The sequence below is a fragment of the Triticum dicoccoides genome, chromosome 3A, assembly GCF_002162155.2.
Source record: "Triticum dicoccoides isolate Atlit2015 ecotype Zavitan chromosome 3A, WEW_v2.0, whole genome shotgun sequence".
NCBI classification, from domain to species: domain Eukaryota; kingdom Viridiplantae; phylum Streptophyta; class Magnoliopsida; order Poales; family Poaceae; genus Triticum; species Triticum dicoccoides.
This window is the reverse complement of record NC_041384.1, coordinates 493,623,202-493,645,018: the sequence shown is the minus strand read 5'-3', so window position 1 is coordinate 493,645,018 and position 21,817 is coordinate 493,623,202.

The following is a 21,817-nucleotide window of genomic DNA, read 5'->3' as shown; positions in this document are numbered from 1 at the left end:
AGATCCGATCGTCGGTATCCCAATACATCGTTCAATCTCGTTATCGGCAAGTCACTTTACTCGTACCGTAATGCATGATCCTGTGACCAGACACTTGGTCACTTTGAGCTCATTATGATGATGCATTACCGAGTGGGCCCAGTGATACCTCTCCGTCATACGGAGTGACAAATCCCAGTCTTGATCCGTGTCAACCCAACAGACACTTTCGGAGATACCCGTAGTATACCTTTATAGTCACCCAGTTACGTTGTGACGTTTGGCACACCCAAAGCACTCCTACGGTATCCGGGAGTTACACGATCTCATGGTCTAAGGAAAGGATACTTGACATTGGAAAACTCTAGCAAACGAACTATACGATCTTGTGCTATGTTTAGGATTGGGTCTTGTCCATCACATCATTCTCCTAATGATGTGATCTCGTTATCAATGATATCCAATGTCCATAGTCAGGAAACCATGACTATCTGTTGATCAACGAGCTAGTCAACTAGAGGCTTACTAGGGACATGTTGGTGTCTATTATTCACACATGTATTACGATTTCCGGATAACACAATTATAGCATGAATAAATTCAATTATCATGAACAAGGAAATATAATAATAATGCTTTTATTATTGCCTCTAGGGCATATTTCCAATAGTCTCCCACTTGCACTAGAGTCAATAATCTAGATACATTGTGATGAATCGAACACCCATGGAATTCTGGTGTTGATCATGTTTTGCTCTAGGGAGAGGTTTAGTCAACGGATCTGCTACATTCAGGTCCATATGTACTTTACAAATATCTATGTCTCCATCTTGAACATTTTCACGAATGGAGTTGAAGCAACGCTTGATGTGCCTTGTCTTCTTGTGAAACCTGGGCTCCTTGGCAAGTGCAATAGCTCCAGTGTTGTCACAGAAGAGCTTGATCGGCCCCGACGCATTGGGTATGACACCTATGTCGGTGATGAACTCCTTCACCCAAATTGCTTCATGCGCTGCCTCCGAGGCTGCCATGTATTCCGCTTCACATGTAGATCCCGCCACGACGCTCTGCTTGCAACTGCACCAGCTTACTGCCCCACCATTCAAAATATACACGTATCCGGTTTGTGACTTAGAGTCATCCAGATCTGTGTCGAAGCTAGCATCGACGTAACCCTTTACGACGAGCTCTTCGTCACCTCCATAAACGAGAAACATTTCCTTAGTCCTTTTCAGGTACTTCAGCATATTCTTGACCGCTGTCCAGTGTTCCTTGCTGGGATTACTTTGGTACCTTCCTACCAAACTTACGGCAAGGTTTACATCAGGTCTGGTACACAGCATGGCATACATAATAGAACCTATGGCTGAGGCATAGGGGATGACACTCATCTCTTCTATATCTTCTGCCGTGGTTGGACATTGAGCCGAGCTCAATTTCACACCTTGCAACACAGGCAAGAACCCCTTCTTAGACTGATCCATATTGAACTTCTTCAATATCTTATCAAGGTATGTGCTTTGTGAAAGACCTATGAGGCGTCTTGATCTATCTCTATAGATCTTGATGCCTAATATATAAGCAGCTCCTCCAAGGTCCTTCATTGAAAAACTTTTATTCAAGTAGGCCTTAATGCTGTCCAAGAGTTCTATATCATTTCCCATCAAAAGTATGTCATCTACATATAATACGAGAAATGCTACAGAGCTCCCACTCACTTTCTTGTAAACGCAGGCTTCTCCATAAGTCTGCGTAAACCCAAACGCTTTGATCATCTCATCAAAGCAAATGTTCCAACTCCGAGATGCTTGCACCAGCCCATAAATCGAGCGTTGGAGCTTGCACACCTTGTCAGCATACTGAGGATTGACAAAACCTTCCGGCTGCATCATATACAATTCTTCCTTAAGGAAACCATTAAGGAATGCCGTTTTGACGTCCATTTGCCATATTTCATAATCATAGAATGCGGCAATCGCTAACATGATTTGGACGGACTTTAGCTTCGCTACCGGTGAGAAAGTCTCATCGTAGTCAACCCCTTGAACTTGTCGATAACCCTTAGCGACAAGCCAAGCTTTATAGATGGTCACATTACCATCCGCGTCTGTCTTCTTCTTAAAGATCCATTTATTTTCTATGGCTCGCCGCTCAACGGGCAAGTCAGTCAAAGTCCATACTTCGTTTTCATACATGGATCCTATCTCGGATTTCATGGCTTCTAGCCATTTGTCGGAATCTGGGCCCGCCATCGCTTCTTCATAGTTTGAAGGTTCACCGTTGTCTAACAACATGATTTCCAAGATAGGGTTGCCGTACCACTCTGGTGCGGAACGTGTCCTTGTGGACCTTCGAATTTCAGTAGGAGCTTGATCTGAAGTATCTTGATCATCATCATTAACTTCCTCTCTAGTTGGTGCAGGCACCTCAGGAACATTTTCTTGAGTTGCGCCTTTTTCTGGTTCAAGAGGTAATACTTCATCAAGTTCTACTTTCCTCCCACTTACTTCTTTCGAGAGAAACTCTTTCTCCAGAAAGGATCCATTTTTGGCAACAAAGATCTTGCCTTCGGATCTGAGGTAGAAGGTATACCCAATAGTTTCTTTAGGGTATCCTATGAAGACGCATTTTTCCGATTTGGGTTCGAGCTTTTCAGGTTGAAGTTTCCTGACATAAGCATCGCATCCCCAAACCTTTAGAAACGACAGCTTTGGTTTCTTCCCAAACCATAATTCAAACGGTGTCGTCTCAACAGATTTCGACGGAGCCCTATTTAAAGTGAATGCGGCAGTCTCTAAAGCATAGCCCCAAAAAGATAGCGGTAAATCGGCAAGAGACATCATAGATCGCACCATATCTAATAGAGTGCGATTACGACGTTCGGATACACCATTACACTGAGGTGTTCCAGGCGGCGTGAGTTGTGAAACTATTCCACATTTTCTTAAGTGAGTGCCAAACTCGTGACTCAAGTATTCTCCTCCACGATCTGATCGTAGGAACTTGATTTTCATGTCACGTTGATTCTCAACCTCACTCTGAAATTCCTTGAACTTTTCAAAGGTTCCAGACTTGTGTTTCATTAAGTAGACATACCCATATCTACTTAAGTCATCAGTGAGGGTGAGAACATAACGATAGCCACCGCGAGCCTCAACACTCATTGGACCGCACACATCAGTATGTATGATTTCCAATAAGTTGGTTGCTCGCTCCATTGTTCCTGAGAACGGAGTCTTGGTCATTTTACCCATGAGGCATGGTTCGCACGTGTCAAATGATTCGTAATCAAGAGACTCTAAAAGTCCATCAGCATGGAGCTTCTTCATGCGTTTGACACCTATGTGACCAAGGCGGCAGTGCCACAAGTATGTGGGACTATCATTATCAATCTTATATCTTTTGGTACTCACACTATGAATATGTGTAGCATTACGCTCGAGATTCATTAAGAATAAACCATTCACCATCGGAGCATGACCATAAAACATATCTCTCATATAAATAGAACAACCATTATTCTCGGATTTAAATGAGTAGCCATCTCGAATTAAACGAGATCCTGATACAATGTTCATGCTCAAACTTGGCACTAAATAACAATTATTAATGTTTAAAACTAATCCCGAAGGTAAATGTAGAGGTAGCGTGCCGACGGCGATCACATCGACCTTGGAACCATTCCTGACGCGCATCGTCACCTCGTCCTTCGCCAGTCTCCGTTTATTCCGCAGCTCCTGTTTTGAGTTACAAATGTGAGCAACCGCACCGGTATCAAATACCCAGGAGCTACTACGAGTACTGGTAAGGTACACATCAATTACATGTATATCACATATACCTTTCGTTTTGCCGGCCTTCTTGTCCGCTAAGTATTTGGGGCAGTTCCGCTTCTAGTGACCACTTTCCTTGCAATAAAAGCACTCAGTCTCGGGCTTGGGTCCATTCTTTGGCTTCTTCTCGGCAGCTTGCTTGCCGGGCGCGGCAACTCCCTTGCCGTCTTTCTTGAAAGTTTTCTTACCCTTGCCTTTCTTGAACTTAGTGGTTTTATTCACCATCAACACTTGATGTTCCTTTTTGACTTCTACCTCTGCTGATTTCAGCATTGCAAATACTTCAGGAATGGTCTTTTCCATCCCCTGCATATTGAAGTTCATCACAAAGCTCTTGTAGCTCGGTGGAAGCGACTGGAGGATTCTGTCAATGACCGCGTCATCCGGGAGATTAACTCCCAGCTGAGTCAAGCGGTTATGTAACCCAGACATTGTGAGTATGTGCTCACTGACAAAACTATTTTCCTCCATCTTATAGCTGAAGAATTTGTCGGAGACTTCATATCTCTCGACCCGGGCATGAGCTTGGAAAACCATTTTCAGCTCTTCGAACATCTCATATGCTCCGTGTCTCTCAAAACGCTTTTGGAGCCCCGGCTCTAAGCTGTAAAGCATGCCGCACTAAACGAGGGAGTAGTCATCGGTACGTGCCTGCCAAGCGTTCATAACGTCTTGTTCTGCAGGGAGAACAGGTGCATCATGTAGCGGTGCTTGTAGGACATAATCTTTCTTGGCAGCTATGAGGATGATCCTCAGGTTTCGGACCCAGTCCGTGTAGTTGCTGCCATCGTCTTTCAGCTTGGTTTTCTCTAGGAACGCGTTAAAGTTGAGGACTACGTTGGCCATTTGATCTACAAGACATATTGTAAAGATTTTAGACTAAGTTCATGATAGTTAAGTTCATCTAATCAAATTATAATGAACTCCCACTTAGATAGACATCCCTCTTCTAGTCATCTAAGTATAACATGATCCGAGTTAGCTAGGTCGTGTCTGATCATCACGTGAGACGGACTAGTCAACGTCGGTGAACATCTTCATGTTGATCGTATCTTCTATACGACTCATGCTCGACCTTTCGGTCTTCTGTGTTCCGAGGCCATGTCTGTACACATGCTAGGCTCGTCAAGTCAACCTAAGTGTATTGCGTGTGTAAATCTGTCTTACACCTGTTGTATGTGAACGTTAGAATCTATCACACCCGATCATCACGTGGTGCTTCGAAACAACGAACTGTCGCAACGGTGCACAGTTAGGGGGAACACTTTCTTGAAATTATTATGAGGGATCATCTTATTTACTACCGTCGTTCTAAGCAAACAAGATGCAAAAACATGATAAACATCACATGCAATCAAATAATAATAGTGACATGATATGGCCAATATCACATAGCTCCTTTGATCTCCATCTTGGGGCTCCATGATCATCTTATCACCGGCATGACACCATGATCTCCATCATCATGATCTCCATCATCGTGTCTCCATGAAGTTGCTCGCCAACTATTACTTCTACTACTATGGCTAACGCATTTAGCAATAAAGTAAAGTAATTTACATGGCGTTTCTCAATGACACGCAGGTCATACAAAAAATAAAGACAACTCCTATGGCTCCTGCCGGTTGTCATACTCATCGACATACAAGTCGTGATTCCTATTACAATAGCATGAACATCTCATACATCACATATAGATCATTCATCATTCATCACAACTTTGGCCATATCATATCACAAAGCACTTGCTGCAAAAACAAGTTAGACGTCCTCTAATTGTTGTTGCAAGTTTTATGTGGCTGAAGTAGGGTTCTAGCAAGAACGTTTTCTTACCTACGTGAAAGCCACAACGTGATTTGTCAACTTCTATTTACCCTTCATAAGGACCCTTTTCATCGAATCCGCTCCAACTAAAGTAGGAGAGACAGACACCCGCCAGCCACCTTATGCAACTTGTGCATGTTAGTCGGTGGAACCGGTCTCACGTAAGCGTACGTGTAAGGTTGGTCCGGGCCGCTTCATCCCACAATACCGTTGAAGCAAGATAAGACTAGTAGCGGCAAGAAAGTTGACAACATCTACGCCCACAACAAATTGTGTTCTACTCGCGCAAGAAGAACTACGCATAGACCTAGCTCATGATGCCACTGTTGGGGAACGTTGCAGAAAACAAAAAATTTCCTACAATTTCACCAAGATCCATCTAGGAGTTCATCTAGCAACGAGTGATTAGATGCATCTACGTACCTTGTAGATCGCGAGCGGAAGCGTTCAAAGAACGGGGTTGAGGGAGTCGTACTCGACGTGATTCGAATCACCGAAGATCCTAGCACCGAACGGACGGCACCTCCGCGTTCAACACACGTACGGAACAGCCACGTCTCCTCCTTCTTGATCCAGCAAGGGGGGAGGAGAGGTTGAGGGAGATGGCTCCAGCAGCAGCACGACGGCGTGGTGGTGATGGAGCTGCAGTACTCCGGCAGGGCTTCGCCAAGCACTATGGAGGAGGAGGGGGTGTTGGAGAGGGAGAGGGAGGGACCAAAAGAAAAGGTAAGAAGTCCTCCATCTCCCCCACTATATATAGGAGGGCCAAGGGGGGGCTCCGGCCCTAGGAGATCTAATCTCCTAGGGGGGTGCGGCCAAGGGGGAGGAATCCCTCCTCCCCAAGGCACCTAGGAGGTGCCTTCCCCTCCTAGGACTCTTCCTCCCTTGAAACCCTAGGCGCATGGGCCTCTTGGGGATGGTGCCCTTGGCCCATGTAGGCCAAGGCGCACCCCCTACAGCCCATGTGGCCCCTCGGGACAGGTGGCCCCACCCGGTGGACCCCCGGGACCCTTTCGGTGGTCCCGATACAATATCGGTGACCCCGAAACTTGTCCCGATGCCCGAAATAGCACTTTCTATATATAATTCTTTACCTCCGGACCATTCCGGAACTCCTCGTGACATCCGGGATCTCATCCGGGACTCCGAACAATATTCGGGTTACTGCATATACATATCCCTACAACCCTAGCGTCACCGAACCTTAAGTGTGTAGACCCTACGGGTTCGGGAGACATGTAGACATGACCGAGATCGCTCTCCGATCAATAACCAACAGCAGGATCTGGATACCCATGTTGGCTCCCACATGCTCCTCGATGATCTCATCGGATGAACCACGATGTCGAGGATTCAAACAACCCCGTATACAATTCCCTTTGTCAATCGGTATGTTACTTTCTCGAGATCCGATCGTCGGTATCCCAATACCTCGTTCAATCTCGTTATCGGCAAGTCACTTTACTCGTACAGTAATGCATGATCCTATGACCAGACACTTGGTCACTTTGAGCTCATTATGATGATGCATTACCGAGTGGGCCCAGTGATACCTCTCCGTCATATGGAGTGACAAATCCCAGTCTTGAACCGTGTCAACCCAACAGACACTTTCGGAAATACCCGTAGTATACCTTTATAGTCACCCAGTTACGTTGTGACGTTTGGCACACCCAAAGCACTCCTACGGTATCCGGGAGTTACACGATCTCATGGTCTAAGGAAAGGATACTTGACATTGGAAAACTCTAGCAAACAAACTATACGATCTTGTGCTATGTTTAGGATTGGGTCTTGTCCATCACATTATTCTCCTAATGATGTGATCTCGTTATCAATGACATCCAATGTCCATAGTCAGGAAACCATGACTATCTGTTGATCAACGAGCTAGTCAACTAGAGGCTTACTAGGGACATGTTGGTGTCTATTATTCACACATGTATTACAATTTCCGGATAACACAATTATAGCATGAATAAAGACAATTATCATGAACAAGGAAATATAATAATAATGCTTTTATTATTGCCTCCAGGGCATATTTCCAACAGGCTGGCGCCTTTGACCTGCTGAGGTCAGCATGACGCAATGCTGACGCAGTAATGCATTTTCTGGATTTATTTTTATTCAGGAATTTCCAGAAAATAGTTAAAACTTCTAAAAATCATAGAAAATCAACCATAGCTCCAAATGCAAAGATTTATATATGAAAAATGATCAGAAAAATTCAATCTATCCATCTGTAATGGTTTCATGCATGACAAAACAAGTTTACCTTGTTGTTTAAGCAGAATAAGGAAATGCACTATTAAGGCCATGTTTAATGAGCTAATATTTGAATCTTTGATTCAAATGAGTTCATTCCTTTCTGTTATAGCTTGCATTAGGACAAGACACATTCATATTGCCATGTCATAGCATGCATCATATTGTTGCATATCGTCATGTGTTGATTGTGTTCCGATGTGTTCTTCATGGTAGGTTCTGCCTCCGAGGATATTCACGAGTATCCAACTGAAGGGCAGTATCCCACTACCACTCCATCAGGCAAGCAACCATTGATCATTCCGATACAAACCCATGTTCTCGCTTCTGCTCTTGTTTACTGCATTAAGACAACGCGTTTCAAACTGCTGTGTGCTACGGTAGTTGAACCCTTATCCTCTGCATGACCTGTCATTGCCACAGTAACTAGATGAAACCCACTAGCATGTGTAGGAGTTGATTGAGCCATGTATGCGATTCCTACCTTGCTATGCCTGCTATGCTTAGAGTTGTGTCAGGTCTGGTTCATCTGGGTGATGGGCCAGAGTGAAATGCTTATGCCGGTAATGTGAGGGATGTGTTGAACATGTTTGGTAAAGGTATCGATGAGAGGCCATGTAGGAGTACATGGTGGGTTGTTTCATTGAGGCCGTCCCTAAGAACTGAGATCTGTATGTGTGATTTAAGATTCAACTACTACCATGCATTGGGATCCTTAATTGACCCTCTCGGCTTCTTAACCACCCTAGTACTCTGTCCAGGAGTTGCAAATAGTTTCTGGTGTTTGTAGGTTATGTGTTGGCGGCCGTGCGTAGCGCTGACCCTAGGGGTGGGCTATGTTGCGGTAGATACACCGTGGCACGGTGTACCGAGTCACCCGTTTGGTGTCTCGGGATCCCTGTTCACATGGTTCGGGGCCGTATGTGGAAACCTCGGCCGAACTGCCTGCGGATGGAACCTGGATAGGCGATAAACCTGGACTAGAGACTTAAGTGTTTAGGTAGGCCGTGGCCGACACCCTCGCTGGGCTTCCGCTTGAAGGTTGCCGAGTACATGTCGTGTAAACGGCGGTAAGTGGTGAAAGCGTGTATGAACAAGTACACCCCTGCAGGGTATAAAACTATTCGAATAGCCGCGTCCGCGGTAAAGGACTACTTGGTTGCCTATACAGTTCATAGACAAGTTAATGGATACTACTAAAAGACTCAAGATAAGTGTGAGTACCGAGGATGGCCCTCTCGTAAGATGACGAGGGAGGATCCACGGTGGAGTATTGTGTTGGTGAGTAGTGGACTCGTGTGCGAAACTATTTTACTGGTGAAGTTCCGTAGGATAGCTTAGCCAAGAGTCAAAGCTGGCTTGCTGCATTAACCCCACCACCTTCTTGAGAGTAAGCATGTATAGTAGGTTCTGATGTAAGACTTGCTGAGTACCTTTGTACTCATGTTTGCTTAATTATTGTTTTCAGACGACAACACCACCCCCTCCGATGGGTTCTACGTAGACCTTGACGTCGACGAGTGACTAGCCACCCAGGTGGTGATCCTGGCCATGGAGGGGCCTATGTAGATAGATAGGCTTCGAGAAGCCTTCTTTCTTTCTAGAGTCTGTACTCAGACTAGTTGCTTCCGCATGTGCTTGTATGTTTGTATGACTTGAGTGTCGGGTCATGTGACCCCTAATTGTATGAACATGTTATGTATGGCTCCCTGGAGCCTTTAAATAAAGTACTTGAGTTGTAGAGTTTTGTTGTGATGCCATGTTGTATGTACTCATATCGGGCATATTGTGTGTATGATTGAAATGCTTGGTATGAGTGGGATCCGACAATCTAGTTGTTTATCCTTGGCAGCCTGTCTTATGGGGAAATGTAGTCTAGTGTTCCTCGAGCCATAGTAGTCCGCTACAGCCCGGTTCACCGGAGTCCTGCTAGCCTAGCACTACTGTTCAGGACACTTGACTGGCCGGCATGTGTTTCACTTCGTTCCTATGTCTGTCCCTTCGGGGAAATGTCACGCTGTGACTTCCGGAGTCCTGCCTAGCCTGCTACAGCCCGGGTTCCCTGGAGTCCTGTTAGCCCAGTGCTACAGCCCGGAATCAATCGCTGATGACCGACATGCTCGATGTGATTCATGTATGCCTGTCTCCATAGGTCTGTGCCGCTTTGGGTTCATGACTAGCCATGTCGGCCCGGGTTCTCTGTCATATGGATGCTAGCGATACTATCATATACGTGAGCCAAAAGGTGCAAACGGTCCCGGGCCATGGTAAGGCGATACCCGTGGGATGCCGTGCGTGAGGCCGCGAAGTGATATGAGGTGTTACCGGCTAGATCGATGTGACTTGGAATCGGGGTCCTGACAGCGTTGGCATCAGAGCTGGACTGCCTGTAGGTTTGTTGAGCCAAACTGGTCGATGTCGAGTCTAGAAATGCTTTAGTTATATGTAGGGGAATTGATTGTGGGAGGGAATGTAAGTCTCTTTTACTCCTTTACCCTATTCCTCTGATCTGAGTCATTCTCTTCTCATTCAACGTGGGTTAAGGACTAGGCTCTCTTCTTCTATCAGGTTCACGTGTTACTAATCTGTAGTAGCTTATAGGATTGTTGTTACAAGTCCCAGTTTAGTTTCTACTATTCTTAGTATGTTGCTAATTGGATCAAAACCTTGATATGATGTTGTTGAGTGGTATTGCCAACTGTTGTGGATGTCTCAAATCTTTTTCTGAGCATTTACAGCTGTTATGCTGTCCAATTTTCCCTAGAAATTCTGATGTCTTTGCATTGTGGTTGTGCTTTCAGATGGCCAATCATGTTCAAAACCAAGTGGTTCGCCTGACCCGGTGCCTCGACGTGCCCGGTCATACTGCTATGTTAGTCCGGGTAACGATCGAGACGGGTTACCGTTGGTATCCCGAATACACCGTTGAAGAGCAATTCCGTGACTTTAATCAAAGCCAACATTTCTGCACCGTCAGGATATTTCCTTCTTATCCTGGATCTACCGAGCCCCTTCACTGTTCCTATGGACTCGGGGTTACTGTTGAGATGGCTGTGCAGGATGCTGCCTATTCCATGATGACCATCTTGCGAGTCCGGACTGGCCTGCTTCGGAACACCGACTTCCGTTACATGCCAGCTTCACTTCCGGGAGCGCAAGGGTATCTTCAGGCTATCTATGCTGACTCCACTCAGGAGGACTCATTAACTCGTACCATTGCCGAGATGCTCGAAGATAAGGACCGAGAGAATCGGGCCTTGAGGCTAGAGCTTTTCAATACCCGTGCTGGTCATTGGGCCACATTGACTCGGTTTGCACCTGCAGTGCAAGCTGGATGTATGGATACAAGGGATCTGTATCCTGTGAGATCAGCTCTGCCAGACATGGTGGATTGGCGTGATGTGGGAGGCATCATCCCACCCCGTGGTCCCCGCAGGCCACCGTTTGTTGGTCCAAGACCTCATCCTAGCCCCTATGGTCCACATGCTCCTCAGGACCGTCTGTTCCCGGATGGTCACGTTGAACTTCCAGGCTATGGAGGTGACTTCTATGAGGACTACTACGGAGCTGTCTGAGTTAGTAGTAGTACCACTAGTATTGTAGTAGTTGTATCTCCACTGTCCCGCGTGACTTGTGGAATACGACTTAGTGTGTAGTCAAATTCCGGAGGTGTAGACAAATAATGTATAGGAGCTTGGAATGCCTCCGATGAGATGTAATGTCTTTCATCATAGTTGTACTGTAGCCTGGGCTTGTACTAAACTATGTATGATGTGTATGACCGTTGGTATATATATATGGTAGTTTTATATTACCATGACATACGGATGAACATCTCTGCATTCCGTGTTATCCATTACATTCTGCACTTCCTTGCTAAGTTTGAGCCATCCTTATCTAAACCATTGTCTTGTTTTCTCCTAGGATGGTCAACACCCGCAGCAACCCTGCTGCCTCGGAGCAGGGGGAAGCCAGTGCAGCTAGGGGTGAAAATCTGCCTCACCCGCCTTCTCTGGCCGAAGTAATGCTAGAGGCGGAAAGAAACAAGCGTGAGACTAACCGCCTGCTAGAGCGGATTGATCAGAACACTGCACGCCACCCACGAAATGACTTGGTGTTGATCAATGACTTTATCAAGCCGTACCCACCAAAGTTTAACCATTCCGTCGAACCCCTCGACGCGGATGACTGGCTTTGCAGCATTACCCACAAGCTACGTTCTGCCAACGTAGCCGAAGCCGACAAGGTTACCCATGCTGCCTATCACCTCGAAGGCCCTGGTAGCCTTTGGTGGGAAAACTTCGAAGCTATGCGCCCGGTCGGCCAAATCACTACTTGCGCTGAATTCAGTGAGGCTTTCCGTGAGCATCACATTCCGGAAGGTCTCATGGATCGCAAGAGGGAGGAGTTCTGCAACTTCACCCAAGGAAGACTGACTGCGGATGCATATAGTCGTGAATTTGGGAATCTGGCACGCTATGCCCCTGAAGAGGTATCTACTGACGCTAAGAAGCAGGCAAGGTTCCGCAAGGGACTTAGCCCTGAGCTTCGCCGCGATCTTCGTCTGCACGAGTGCACCTCCTTTCAGAAGTTGGTCAATAAAGCCATCAGTGCTGAGACAGGCCAGACTGATTATGACGCTTCACGCAAGCACTCCCATGACTTTGGCTCTTCGTCCGGCTCTGGAGCTCAGAAGCGCCGGGTGTGGATCCCAAGCACGGCACTGCCACCCAGGTTCATCCCGAAGCCATCCTTTGAGGCGCCTCGTCCCAACCAGCAATTTGCACCGCCCAAGCCCTATGGTGGCCCCACTGCTAATGCTGCTCCACGCCCCAATGTGGTGACATGCTTTAAGTGTGGAGAGCCGGGTCACTACAGCCGAGAGTGTCCCCAGAACAACAACCCCAATCAAACTGGAAAGTCCGTTGGCCATGGTAAGCCCGCGGGAAAAACATTCTACGCCAAGCCGGCCACCACTGCATGTGGCCATGTCAACTATGTTTCAGCCGAGGAGGCTCATGAGGATCCCAACGTCGTCCTTGGTACGCTCCTTATTAACTGCCATCCGGCATCTATTCTTTTCGATACTGGAGCATCTCATTCATTCATATCCGAGAGCTATGCTCGATTGCATAACACGACATTCTGTGACATGCCCACTTCCATGGTAATTCAAACTCCGGGTTCCAAATGGCAAACTTCTAGAGTAAGTCATGGGAACGAAATTCTTATCGATAGACTTGTCTTCCTTGCATCCTTGATAGCTCTCAAGTCCACGGACATAAACATCATCTTGGGTATGGACTGGATGTCAGCTCATTACGCTAAGATTGATTGTGCCACTAGAACCGTTCAGCTTACTCACCCATCGGGCAAGACAGTCAATGTCTTAACTCGAGTGGCCAAGCGCCAGCTTTACTCCCTAAATGCCAACCCCCTTCCAGACCTTGAGGATGTTCCGATAGTCCGAGACTTTCCGGATGTCTTTCCAGAAGAACTGCCAGGTGTTCCACCTGACAGGGATGTCGAGTTTGTGATAGACCTTGTTCCAGGAACCGTGCCAATTTCTAGAAGACCCTACAAGATGGCACCCTTAGAACTAGCCGAGCTTAAGAACCAACTCGATGAGTCCTTGAAAAAGGGTTTCATCCGTCCTAGTTCCTCTCCTTGGGCTTGCCCCGTCCTCTTCGTCAAGAAGAAGGATGGAATGGATCGAATGGTTGTGGACCACCGCCCTGTCAACCTGGTCACCATCAAGAACAAATACCCGCTTCCTAGGATTAACGATCTGTATGATCAGCTCGCTGGATCCTCAGTCTTTTCCAAGATGGATTTGAGGTTGGGCTACCATCAAATCAAAACCAGAAACGGGGACATTCCCAAAACGGCCTTTGTTACTCGTTATGGCCAATACGAGTACACCGTCATGTCCTTCGGTTTAACCAATGCCCCAGCTACCTTCTCTCGGTTAATGAACTCGGTTTTCATGGAGTACTTGGATAAATTCGTCGTGGTATACCTCGATGACATACTCATCTACTCCAAGAATGAAGAGGAACATGCCGAACATCTAAGGCTGGTATTGATGAAACTTCGAGAGCATCGCCTTTATGCCAAATTCTCCAAGTGTGAATTTTGGTTGCCAAAAGTGACCTATCTAGGCCATGTAATCTCTGGCAAGGGTATTGCTGTCAATCCCGAGCGAGTTCAAGCCGTCCTTGATTGGACTCCACCTGAGACGGTCAAGCAAGTTCGGAGTTTCCTTGGCTTAGCGAGCTATTGCCGCCGCTTCGTCGAGAATTTCTCCAAGGTTGCTAAACCTCTAACTGAACTCCTCAAGAAACATAAAAAGTTCAAGTGGACTCCACAGTGCGAGTTCAGCTTTCAGGAACTGAAAAGACGCCTGACATCTGCTCCCGTACTGGTACCACCAGATTTCTCCAAGGACTTTGTTATCTATTGCGACGCCTCGCGACAAGGACTAGGTTGCATACTCATGAAGGATCGTCAGGTAATTGCCTATGCTTCACGGCAATTACACCCACATGAGGAAAATTATCCCACACATGATCTAGAGCTTGCAGCTGTAGTCCATGCACTTAAAACCTGGCGACATTACCTCCTCGGTAATCGTTGCGAGATCTTCACCGATCACCAAAGTTTGAAATATATCTTCACCCAACCAGACTTGAATCTCAGGCAAAGACGTTGGGTTGAGTTGATCTCGGATTACGACTTAGGAATAACTTACACCCTGGGCAAAGCCAATGTCATGGCTGATGCACTAAGCCATAAATCCTATTGTAACAACCTGATGTTACAACAGAGTCAACCACCTCTCCATGAGGAATTCAGTAAGCTTAACCTTCACATTGTTCCTCAAGGATTCCTATCCACCCTGGTGGCGAAACCTACCCTTATGGATCAAATCATAACCGCCCAGCGGTATGATAAGGGCATATCCCGGATTAAGGAAAACATCGCTAGCGGAGTTGCTAAATGTTTTTCCATGGATGAGCGAGGTGCTGTCTTCTTTGAGAACCGTTTGGTGGTTCCCAAGAAATAACATCTGCGCCAGTTGATCCTTAAGGAAGCTCATGAATCCCCTCTCACCATTCATCCCGGTAGTACTAAAATGTATCAAGACCTACGCCAGAGGTTTTGGTGGACTAGGATGAAGAGAGAAATCGCTCAATACATTGCTAATTGCGACGTTTGTCGTCGTGTTAAAGCAGAGCATCAACGGCCTGCTGGCACTCTTCAACCTTTGGCTATTCCCGAATGGAAATGGGATAAAATCAGCATGGATTTCATCACTGGGTTTCCCAGGACCAAGAGAGGGAATAATGCCATCTTCGTCGTGATCGACCGTCTTTCCAAAGTAGCCCATTTCCTACCTGTTCGTGAGAGTATCACCGCTAGCCAGCTAGCCGATTTATACATCTCCCGAATAGTGTCTCTTCATGGTGTTCCATTGGAAATTAACTCAGACCGTGGGAGTCTCTTCACCTCTCGATTTTGGGAAAGTTTCCAAAATGCTATGGGAACTCGTCTCTCTTTTAGCACCGCCTTCCATCCTCAATCAAGTGGTCAAGTAGAACGAGTCAATCAAATTCTGGAAGATATGCTCCGAGCTTCTGTCATCTTGTTCGGAATGAGTTGGGAGAAATGCCTTCCATTCGCGGAGTTTGCTTATAACAATAGTTATCAAGCCAGCTTGGGCAAGGCTCCTTTCGAAGTTCTCTATGGACGAAAATGTTGAACGCCTCTTAACTGGTCAGAAACCGGGGAAAGACAACTCTTTGGCCCGGATATGATTTAGGAAGCAGAAGAGCAGGTTCGCGTTATTCGTGAGAAATTGAAAACAGCCCAATCTCGCCAAAAGAGTCAATATGATCGTAAACATAAGCCTATGACTTATGAAGTCGACGAGAAGGCTTACCTTCGGGTTACTCCGTTAAAGGGAACCCATCGTTTCGGTATCAAAGGCAAATTGGCCCCTCGTTACATTGGACCCTTTCGCATTCTTGCCAAACAAGGAGAAGTTGCCTACCAATTGGAACTACCTCCGCATCTTTCCAGAGTTCACGATGTCTTCCACGTTTCACAACTCAGGCGTTGCTTCGCGGATCCTATCCGTGGAGTGGACCACGAAACGCTTGATCTACAAGATAACCTCTCCTATCGGGAATATCCCGTTCGTATCCTTGATCAGGCCGAGCGTACCACTCGACGTCAGAATATCAAGTTTCTCAAGGTTCAATGGTCACACCATTCCGAGAAAGAAGCCACTTGGGAAAGGGAGGATCGTCTTCGACTCGAGTACCCCACCTTCTTCCCGGAGGATCCTAAATCTCGGGATGAGATTCTTTTGAGTGGGGGTGAGTTGTCACACCCTAGCTAGTTCAAGCATTAGAGTGTGCATCATGTTTAAATTTCTCTTAAATTTGAAATGGGGAAAGCAGAAACCCCCAACACCCCCTGGAAACAACTAGGGTTTACTAAAATTATTTTCAATGAACCTGAAATGCCCTTCTAAAAAGTTCACCCTCTTTGTCTTGGGTTAAAACCTCTGGAAAAATTGGTGCACATTTTCTAGGTCAACAGAAGGTCATTGAATTAAATCATAAGTATTTGAATTTGGGCATTTAAATGCTATAAAATAATTTAAATGCCCAAATAATTCTGGAAAGAAATGTTTGCTGTTGGAAATAATCTAAACAGAGCCCACAATTATTTTCAGAATTTTTGGAAATGTTTTAGTATTTTAATTAAAGCCTAACAGTTGCAGTTAAATAGAAAAACAGAAACAAATAAAAAGAGAGAGAGAGAGAGGGAAGCCCACCCGGGCCTTACCTGTGCTGGCCCAGCCCACCTGGCTCGGCCCAGCCTACTGGCTCCGCCAGTCGTCGTCCTCCTCGCGCTAGAAGGACGCGGAGCGCGTGGCCGACGCCCGCGGCCACACGCCGGCCACCTCCTGCTTCCGCCGACGCCTGGAGACGCCTAGGGGTGCCACGCGACCCCCACGTCCCCCTCTCATCCTCGCTCACTCTCCCCTCGTCTCCCTCACCCTCTCCCGCACCATGGCCGACGAGCTTGTCGCTGTCTCACCGCCATAGTCGCGCTCTCCGTCACCCCCTCGCCTCTCTGACCTGTCTAGAAGCTCCGCCGCGACGCCCTCGCCCTCCCCACCGAGCCACGCTTCGCCGGAGGCCCTGCATCACCGCTATCGCATCATCTTCAACCTCGGTACCCGCCGGACGCCGTTCATCGATTCGCCTCGCTCCGGTCGCCCCCGAGCCTACTAAGCTGCTCATCGACCTCCCTGTGAGCTCCGTCGCCTTTCCCCTCTTCTTTCCCACGCGTTTGCACTCACTAGGCCATAGTTCCACCATGGCTGAAGCTCGTCTCCGCTCGAGCTCATCGCCGGTGTCTCTCCGGCGACCATTTGGTCCTCCCGTGCTATGCAACGTGCTTGCCGCATCGCGTAGTGCCTCGCTAGCGCTTCAGTTTTCGTGTTTGCACGCCGCAGCCCATTCCCCGCACATGGCCGAACTCCAGCCGCCGCCTTGGAGCTCGCCGTCGTCGTCTCCGGCCACCGTAGGCCCGGCCTCCACCACCACTAGATGCGCGACTGCAAGAGCTCTCCAACGAGCCCAAGAACGGCCTCGCCCGTGCCCTGTGGGCGTTTTCCGAGCTGCGCCACTGTCTCGGGCCTCGCCGGCGAGTTTGACCCAGTTTGACTCCTAGGTGAGCCCAGGTAGACCCCCCCTGAGTCTATGACAGGTGGGGCCGGTCTGCTAACTAATTTAGGATTAGTTTTAATTAATTTTAATTAAATCAGTCACTGACATGTGGGCCCAGGCCCCACTAACAGCTAATTAGTGTTAATCTAATCCTGTTAATTAGCTGAGAGGCTGACAGAAGGGGCCCACCAGTCAGGTTTGACCTGGGCTGGCGCCTTTGACCTGCTCAGGTCAGCATGACGCAATGTTGATGCAGTAATGCATTTTCTGGATTTATTTTTATTCAGGAATTTCCAGAAAATAGTTAGAACTTCTAAAAATCATAGAAAATCAACCATAGCTCCAAATGCAAAGATTTATATATGAAAAATGATCAGAAAAATTCAATCTATCCATCTGTAATGGTTTCATGCATGACAAAACAAGTTTACCTTGCTGTTTAAGAAGAATAAGGAAATGCACTATTAAGGCCATGTTTAATGAGCTAATATTTGAATCTTTGATTCAAATGAGTTCATTCCTTTCTGTTATAGCTTGCATTAGGCCAAGACACATTCATATTGCCATGTCATAGCATGCATCATATTGTTGCATATCGTCATGTGTTGATTGTGTTCCTATGTGTTCTTCGTGGTAGGTTCTGCCTCCGAGGATATTCACGAGTATCCAACTGAAGGGCAGTATCCCACTACCACTCCATCAGGCAAGCAACCATTGATCATTCCGATACAAACCCATGTTCTCGCTTCTGCTCTTGTTTACTGCATTAAGACAACGCGTTTCAAACCGCTGTGTGCTACGGTAGTTGAACCCTTATCCTCTGCATGACCTGTCATTGCCACAGTAACTAGATGAAACCCACTAGCATGTGTAGGAGTTGATTGAGCCATGTATGTGATTCCTACCTTGCTATGCCTGCTATGCTTAGAGTTGTGTCAGGTCTGGTTCATCTGGGTGATGGGCCAGAGTGAAATGCTTATGCCGGTAATGTGAGGGATGTGTTGAACATGTTTGGTAAAGGTATCGATGAGAGGCCATGTAGGAGTACATGGTGGGTTGTTTCATTGAGGCCGTCCCTAAGAACTGAGATCTGTATGTGTGATTTAAGATTCAGCTACTACCATGCATTGGGATCCTTAATTGACCCTCTCGGCTTCTTAACCACCCTAGTACTCTGTCCAGGAGTTGCAAATAGTTTCTGGTGTTTGTAGGTTATGTGTTGGCGGCTGTGCGTAGCGCTGACCCTAGGGGTGGGCTATGTTGCGGTAGATACACCGTGGCACGGTGTACCGAGTCACCCGTTTGGTGTCTCGGGATCCCTGTTCACATCGTTCGGGGCCGTATGTGGAAACCTTGGCCGGACTCCCTGCGGATGGAACCTGGATAGGCGATAAACCTGGACTAGAGACTTAAGTGTTTAGGTAGGCCGTGGCCGACACCCTCGCTGGGCTTCCGCTTGAAGGTTGCCGAGTACATGTCGTGTAAACGGTGGTAAGTGGTGAAAGCGTGTATGAACAAGTACACCCCTGCAGGGTATAAAACTATTCGAATAGCCGCGTCCGCGGTAAAGGACTACTTGGTTGCCTATACAGTTCATAGACAAGTTAATGGATACTACTAAAAGACTCAAGATAAGTGTGAGTACCGAGGATGGCCCTCTCGTAGGATGACGAGGGAGGATCCACGGTGGAGTATTGTGTTGGTGAGTAGTGGACTCATGTGCGAAACTATTTTACTGGTGAAGTTCCGTAGGATAGCTTAGCCAAGAGTCAAAGCTGGCTTGCTGCATTAACCCCACCACCTTCTTGAGAGTAAGCATGTATAGTAGGTTCTGATGTAAGACTTGCTGAGTACCTTTGTACTCATGTTTGCTTAATTACTGTTTTCAGACGACAACACCGCCCCCTCTGATGGGTTCTATGTAGACCTTGACGTCGACGAGTGACTAGCCACCCAGGTGGTGATCCTGGCCATGGAGGGCCCTATGTAGATAGATAGGCTTCGAGAAGCCTTCTTTCTTTCTAGAGTTTGTACTCAGACTAGTTGCTTCTGCATGTGCTTGTATGTTTGTATGACTTGAGTGTCGGGTCATGTGACCCCTATCTGTATGAACATGTTATGTATGGCTCCCTAGAGCCTTTAAATAAAGTACTTGAGTTGTAGAGTTTTGTTGTGATGCCATGTTGTATGTACTCATATCGGGCATATTGTGTGTATGATTGAAATGCTTGGTATGAGTGGGATCCGACAATCTAGTTGTTTATCCTTGGCAGCCTGTCTTATGGGGAAATGTAGTCTAGTGTTCCTCGAGCCATAGTAGTCCGCTACAGCCCGGTTCACCGGAGTCCTGCTAGCCTAGCACTACTGTTCAGGACACTTGACTGGCCGGCATGTGTTTCACTTCGTTCCTATGTCTGTCCCTTCGGGGAAATGTCACGCTGTGACTTCCGGAGTCCTGCCTAGCCTGCTACAGCCCGGGTTCCCCGGAGTCCTGTTAGCCCAGTGCTACAGCCCGGAATCAATCGCTGATGACCGACATGCTCGATGTGATTCATGTATGCCTGTCTCCATAGGTCTGTGCCGCTTTGGGTTCATGACTAGCCATGTCGGCCTGGGTTCTCTGTCATATGGATGCTAGAGACACTATCATATACGTGAGCCAAAAGGCGCAAACGGTCCCGGGCCATGGTAAGGCGACACCCGTGGGATACCGTGCGTGAGGCCGCAAAGTGATATGAGGTGTTACCAGCTAGATCGATGTGACTTGGAATCGGGGTCCTGACAAATAATCGGTTTAGGATGTGGATTATGTCGTCGGTTGTGAAATGTTGGGTTCTAGCGTGGATGTTTTGCCTTTGTTGGCCTCTTGGAATGTTGCGATTTCAATCTGGTAGCTTTTAGTCATTCGTGTTCGGCTGGAGTTGTGCTGAACTTCTTGTGAATTGTGGTGGTTTTCAGTAATGAAAATTGGAAGGGGCATGCCCTTCTTTGATTAAAAAAATTAACCGTCCTTATATATTCATCAGTCTTGCTATAAGTCATAGTAGATGCTATATAGGTCCGTCAGATGTTACATCAAGATCCGTGCTTTCAGATTTTCTTTTTTCTCTCTTAAATCTCAGTCGAGTGAGACATAGCCACGCCATTAAACAGAGGCTCGGGTGCCATTAATGGAGACCTTGGGAGAGAGGTGGACGGCAAATGGAGGTCAAAGGGCTCTCCTCCCGATAAGCACGCGCAGGGGTCTGATCGCACGCCTCTCGTACTCAAATAGCTACCCTGCACGTCGCCTTGTAGCTAATAAAAAAGGGGACGCGTGGCGGCACGTAAATGGTACTAGTAAGTAGAACGCCCACGGTTTCAATAATACTTGTGTTTCCGATTGTAACGTGACAGCACTTCTTTCAAAATGACTTTGTTGATTGTTAATGTGTGAGCCTTCGCAAATTGGACTGCAAATTTACCACAACATGTTGGTGCCATGTCATGGCACCAAGACAAGTTTCATTATTTTCATGTGTGTTTTGGATTTACAGGAATTAAAAAACTAAGTTTCTCAATGTTTCCAACCCAGCCACGACGCCCAGAATTTTGAATTTCATTCCCATTTCTTGCATGGAACCTAGAAATTTACTCGAGGACACACATGTGATTTTTCAACCAACTTTGGTGCACTGGAACATGTTCTTGTATTTCAAATTTGAATTATGCACACAAAGGTGACACATTCCCTCCAGAACTACGAGCCTTCTTGAGTGAAGCTCCAATTTGCAAGAAGCTTATACCAAAATTTGTTCCTATTCGGCCAATTTTTTTACCACGGCATGGTACTACCATGACATGACACCATGCCAAGTTTCATGATTTTAAAACCAAGTTTCTCAATGTTATCGACCGAGCCACGATGCCCAGATGTTTGAATTTTATTCTCATTTTTTGCATGGGACCTACTCCCTCCTTCCATCTATATAGGGCCTAATGTGTTTTTCAAGACAGCCTTTGACTATTGACAAGATTAATAGCACATGAGATGTATACTATGCAAATTATATTATTGGAAGCTCCTTTGACATACAAAATTGAAGGTATGCTTTGTGTAAGTTGCATGTCATATATTATTGCTCTAACGTTTGGTCAAAGTTAGCCTCGAAAAACGCATTAGGACCT